We start from the raw sequence: 5000 nt of genomic DNA on the forward strand, positions 1-5000 counted from the left end.
GCCCCTCTCTTTGTGTCTCCGTCCTCTCAAGCTGGTCGGTCTGGCGTTTGAGTGTTAAATGAGCCTCGCAGCTGTTCAGTTGCGTTCAGATGTCGACGCCCTCAGTGTACGTCGTGGTATGGTCTGTGTCCATTGTCCGCTGATGTCGTACGCGTAACCCACACGCTGTACCGATCATCGGTAGTTACGTACAGAGTGAAGTAGTGTGATACGTGTGACCGTACGCTGGCTGTGCCCAACGGTGTCGAATCTCAATTTCCATATGTTGTGCTCGATGCTACTTGTCTCGTCTCCCAATAACAGCTAGGTTGCACTGTGGTACGCCGTAGAGGCGTGTGGGAGGAACGTACGAACGCATTGTATGTCACCCTGGGTCGCTGGGGGTGGTGGTGCGGTGAGTCAGGTCAGGTCAGCGTGAGCCGTGTGATGTAGTGACGCGTGTATTCCGACTTTGTCGTATTGCCTCACACAAAGTGCTACCCTGGTGGACCGCGTTCCATATCTGGGACATGCCGCAGATGCCGGTTGACAGTGGATCGCGGAAGGGACATCGCATACGTGCGCGGGCCACCTTCCACGTGTTCTCTTCTGCACATGTCGCAGTGTGTATGTGGTCTGATGTAGCGTGTCGTGACACATGACATCCTGGCATGCAAGAATTGTTGAATTCGCAAATGTAGGTGGACATCTACGTTTACTGCCCAAGATACGCAAATGAACTGGAAATCCGTTGTTGAGCGGTTGTTCACGCTGGAGGTGAATCTGTGATGGCGACGATCGGTACAGCTATTAACCGGTTGTTTCAGCGGTACCCGCCACATCCACACACGTGACTAGGCCCATGTGGGTATGAAGCGATACGCGGCGGTGGCTTGGTGGGACTGTTCCCGGCCGGTGAAGGGGGGCCGCCCGGCGTGTTGGCCGCGCGCTGCGTGGGCGCACGCGCAACAGGCGGCTGGTGGGGGGCGCCGAGTGGCAGGAGCGCCAGCCGACGGGCTCGGCAGGCGGCGCAGCTACGCTGCGGCGCACCCTGCACGCGGCGCCTGGCGGCCAAAGTTGGTTCAGCCGAGCCCGGTGCGAAGCGCGGTGGACATCTGCAGTGTGCTGGTCTGATTGAGGACTGTGTGCGTTGAGGATGCGCCGCCGCCTGGCACTCGGCGCCGCGACGCCGTCTGCTGCTCGGTCGCCCCAGCGGTTCTCGCAGGTGGTTTGTATCGCAGTTGTGCGGACGTGTTGGCGCGTGCGCTGTGCTGGGAGAGTTCGCTTCTGCACCCAAGTGGGGCTTTGCCCTTGTGTGGCGCTGGCGTTGGAGCTGCCGGTCACCATAGGTGGCGCGTGTTGTCTCCCGCCGGCAATGCCACGACAGCACGCTCCCGGGCCTCTGTCGGCAGCGGCAAGCTCAGTTGGGAGCAAGGGTGTTCGCACTAAAACCGTCTACTCGCCTAACTCCGGGCGATTGCGCCTCTCTCGAAACCGACCAAGTACCTAGGACGGCGCTGCGCGCCGCCGGGACCTGAGAGGGTTTCGAGGTGTATCGTGCAGGGGAGCTCGGCCTCCTCCTGTTTGCAGAATAATTGAGCGGACGCTTGCGTGTTCGCGCGGGCCCCCGGGACACACTCCCGGGCGGCCGGCTGCTCAGCTCTAGTTGACGCAGCTCCCTGGTTGATCCTGCCAGTAGTCATATGCTTGTCTCAAAGATTAAGCCATGCATGTCTCAGTACAAGCCGCATTAAGGTGAAACCGCGAATGGCTCATTAAATCAGTTATGGTTCCTTAGATCGTACCCACGTTACTTGGATAACTGTGGTAATTCTAGAGCTAATACATGCAAACAGAGTCCCGACCAGAGATGGAAGGGACGCTTTTATTAGATCAAAACCAATCGGATTGGCTTGTCTGGTCCGTTTGCCTTGGTGACTCTGAATAACTTTGGGCTGATCGCACGGTCCTCGTACCGGCGACGCATCTTTCAAATGTCTGCCTTATCAACTGTCGATGGTAGGTTCTGCGCCTACCATGGTTGTAACGGGTAACGGGGAATCAGGGTTCGATTCCGGAGAGGGAGCCTGAGAAACGGCTACCACATCCAAGGAAGGCAGCAGGCGCGCAAATTACCCACTCCCGGCACGGGGAGGTAGTGACGAAAAATAACGATACGGGACTCATCCGAGGCCCCGTAATCGGAATGAGTACACTTTAAATCCTTTAACGAGTATCTATTGGAGGGCAAGTCTGGTGCCAGCAGCCGCGGTAATTCCAGCTCCAATAGCGTATATTAAAGTTGTTGCGGTTAAAAAGCTCGTAGTTGGATTTGTGTCCCACGCTGTTGGTTCACCGCCCGTCGGTGTTTAACTGGCATGTATCGTGGGACGTCCTGCCGGTGGGGCGAGCCGAAGGGGTGCTTTACACTAGATCGCGTGTTCCCGTTTAAATCCTACCAGGGTGCTCTTTGTTGAGTGTCTCGGTGGGCCGGCACGTTTACTTTGAACAAATTAGAGTGCTTAAAGCAGGCAAGCCCGCCTGAATACTGTGTGCATGGAATAATGGAATAGGACCTCGGTTCTATTTTGTTGGTTTTCGGAACCCGAGGTAATGATTAATAGGGACAGGCGGGGGCATTCGTATTGCGACGTTAGAGGTGAAATTCTTGGATCGTCGCAAGACGAACAGAAGCGAAAGCATTTGCCAAGTATGTTTTCATTAATCAAGAACGAAAGTTAGAGGTTCGAAGGCGATCAGATACCGCCCTAGTTCTAACCATAAACGATGCCAGCCAGCGATCCGCCGCAGTTCCTCCGATGACTCGGCGGGCAGCCTCCGGGAAACCAAAGCTTTTGGGTTCCGGGGGAAGTATGGTTGCAAAGCTGAAACTTAAAGGAATTGACGGAAGGGCACCACCAGGAGTGGAGCCTGCGGCTTAATTTGACTCAACACGGGAAACCTCACCAGGCCCGGACACCGGAAGGATTGACAGATTGATAGCTCTTTCTTGATTCGGTGGGTGGTGGTGCATGGCCGTTCTTAGTTGGTGGAGCGATTTGTCTGGTTAATTCCGATAACGAACGAGACTCTAGCCTGCTAACTAGTCGCGTGACATCCTTCGTGCTGTCAGCGATTACTTTTCTTCTTAGAGGGACAGGCGGCTTCTAGCCGCACGAGATTGAGCAATAACAGGTCTGTGATGCCCTTAGATGTTCTGGGCCGCACGCGCGCTACACTGAAGGAATCAGCGTGTCTTCCTAGGCCGAAAGGTCGGGGTAACCCGCTGAACCTCCTTCGTGCTAGGGATTGGGGCTTGCAATTGTTCCCCATGAACGAGGAATTCCCAGTAAGCGCGAGTCATAAGCTCGCGTTGATTACGTCCCTGCCCTTTGTACACACCGCCCGTCGCTACTACCGATTGAATGATTTAGTGAGGTCTTCGGACTGGTACGCGGCATCGACTCTGTCGTTGCCGATGCTACCGGAAAGATGACCAAACTTGATCATTTAGAGGAAGTAAAAGTCGTAACAAGGTTTCCGTAGGTGAACCTGCGGAAGGATCATTACCGACTAGACTGCATGTCTTTCGATGTGCGTGTCGTGTCGTGTCGCGCAACACGCTACCTGTACGGCAGTGGCCGTGCGCCGCGTGCGGAACCACGCGTGCCTCTCAAAACTAGCGGAAGTGTTGTTGTTGTGTGGTACGAGCGCTGAAGCTCTGGAGCGGCTGGCCTGCGGTACCTGGCGCCTGGCGCCGGTTTTGAATGACGTTCGCCCGAGTGCCTGTCCGCTCCGGTGTGGAGCCGTACGACGCCCATCGGCTGTGAGGCCGTTGGACACAAAAAAAAATAGTGGAACAGGGGCCGTCAGACGCCTCAGTCCCGCAAATGCTACTGTCTTGAAAGAGACAGTGGGAGACTGAAAAGGAAAAGATCACCCAGGACGGTGGATCACTCGGCTCGTGGGTCGATGAAGAACGCAGCAAATTGCGCGTCGACATGTGAACTGCAGGACACATGAACATCGACGTTTCGAACGCACATTGCGGTCCATGGATTCCGTTCCCGGGCCACGTCTGGCTGAGGGTCGGCTACGTATACTGAAGCGCGCGGCGTTTGTCCCGCTTCGGAGACGTGGGAGTGTCGTGGTCGCCTGTGTGGCCGGCCGCGTCTCCTTAAACGTGCGATGCGCGCCCGTCGCCTGGCGGTTCGCATACCGGTACTTTCTCGGTAGCGTGCACAGCCGGCTGGCGGTGTGGCGTGCGACACCTCGTACAACGACCTCAGAGCAGGCGAGACTACCCGCTGAATTTAAGCATATTACTAAGCGGAGGAAAAGAAACTAACAAGGATTCCCCCAGTAGCGGCGAGCGAACAGGGAAGAGTCCAGCACCGAACCCCGCAGGCTGCCGCCTGTCGTGGCATGTGGTGTTTGGGAGGGTCCACTACCCCGACGCCTCGCGCCGAGCCCAAGTCCAACTTGAATGAGGCCACGGCCCGTAGAGGGTGCCAGGCCCGTAGCGGCCAGTGCGAGCGTCGGCGGGACCTCTCCTTCGAGTCGGGTTGCTTGAGAGTGCAGCTCCAAGTGGGTGGTAAACTCCATCTGAGACTAAATATGACCACGAGACCGATAGCGAACAAGTACCGTGAGGGAAAGTTGAAAAGAACTTTGAAGAGAGAGTTCAAAAGTACGTGAAACCGTTCTGGGGTAAACGTGAGAAGTCCGAAAGGTCGAACGGGTGAGATTCACGCCCATCCGGCCACTGGCCCCCGCCCTCGGCAGATGGGGCCGGCCGCCCGCGCGGAGCAATCCGCGGCGGGGTCGTGTCCGGTTGCCTTTCCACTCGCCGCGGGGTGGGGCCGTTCCGGTGTGCGGTGGGCCGCACTTCTCCCCTAGTAGGACGTCGCGACCCGCTGGGTGCCGGCCTACGGCCCGGGTGCGCAGCCTGTCCTTCCGCGGGCCTCGGTTCGCGTCTGTTGGGCAGAGCCCCGGTGTCCTGGCTGGCTGCTCGGCGGTAT

At 57.3% G+C, this 5000-nt stretch overlaps 3 non-coding genes across 3 annotated transcripts in view; all 3 read left to right on the forward strand.

Annotated features, from left to right (window-relative positions):
- Positions 1-1655: 1655 nt before the first annotated feature.
- Positions 1656-3548, forward strand: LOC126314369 (small subunit ribosomal RNA). The gene has a single exon (XR_007555810.1). It is a non-coding gene; the product is annotated as a small subunit ribosomal RNA (ribosomal RNA).
- Positions 3549-3916: 368 nt separating this feature from the next.
- Positions 3917-4071, forward strand: LOC126314363 (5.8S ribosomal RNA). The gene has a single exon (XR_007555805.1). It is a non-coding gene; the product is annotated as a 5.8S ribosomal RNA (ribosomal RNA).
- Positions 4072-4259: 188 nt separating this feature from the next.
- The window catches only part of LOC126314396 (large subunit ribosomal RNA), a 4222-nt gene continuing 3481 nt past the window's right edge, over positions 4260-5000 (forward strand). Inside the window, exon 1 of the ribosomal RNA XR_007555835.1 lies at positions 4260-5000. This exon is cut by the window's right edge and continues 3481 nt beyond it. This is a non-coding gene — a ribosomal RNA (large subunit ribosomal RNA).

This window comes from Schistocerca gregaria, unplaced genomic scaffold (assembly GCF_023897955.1).
Source record: "Schistocerca gregaria isolate iqSchGreg1 unplaced genomic scaffold, iqSchGreg1.2 ptg000558l, whole genome shotgun sequence".
Lineage (NCBI taxonomy): Eukaryota > Metazoa > Arthropoda > Insecta > Orthoptera > Acrididae > Schistocerca > Schistocerca gregaria.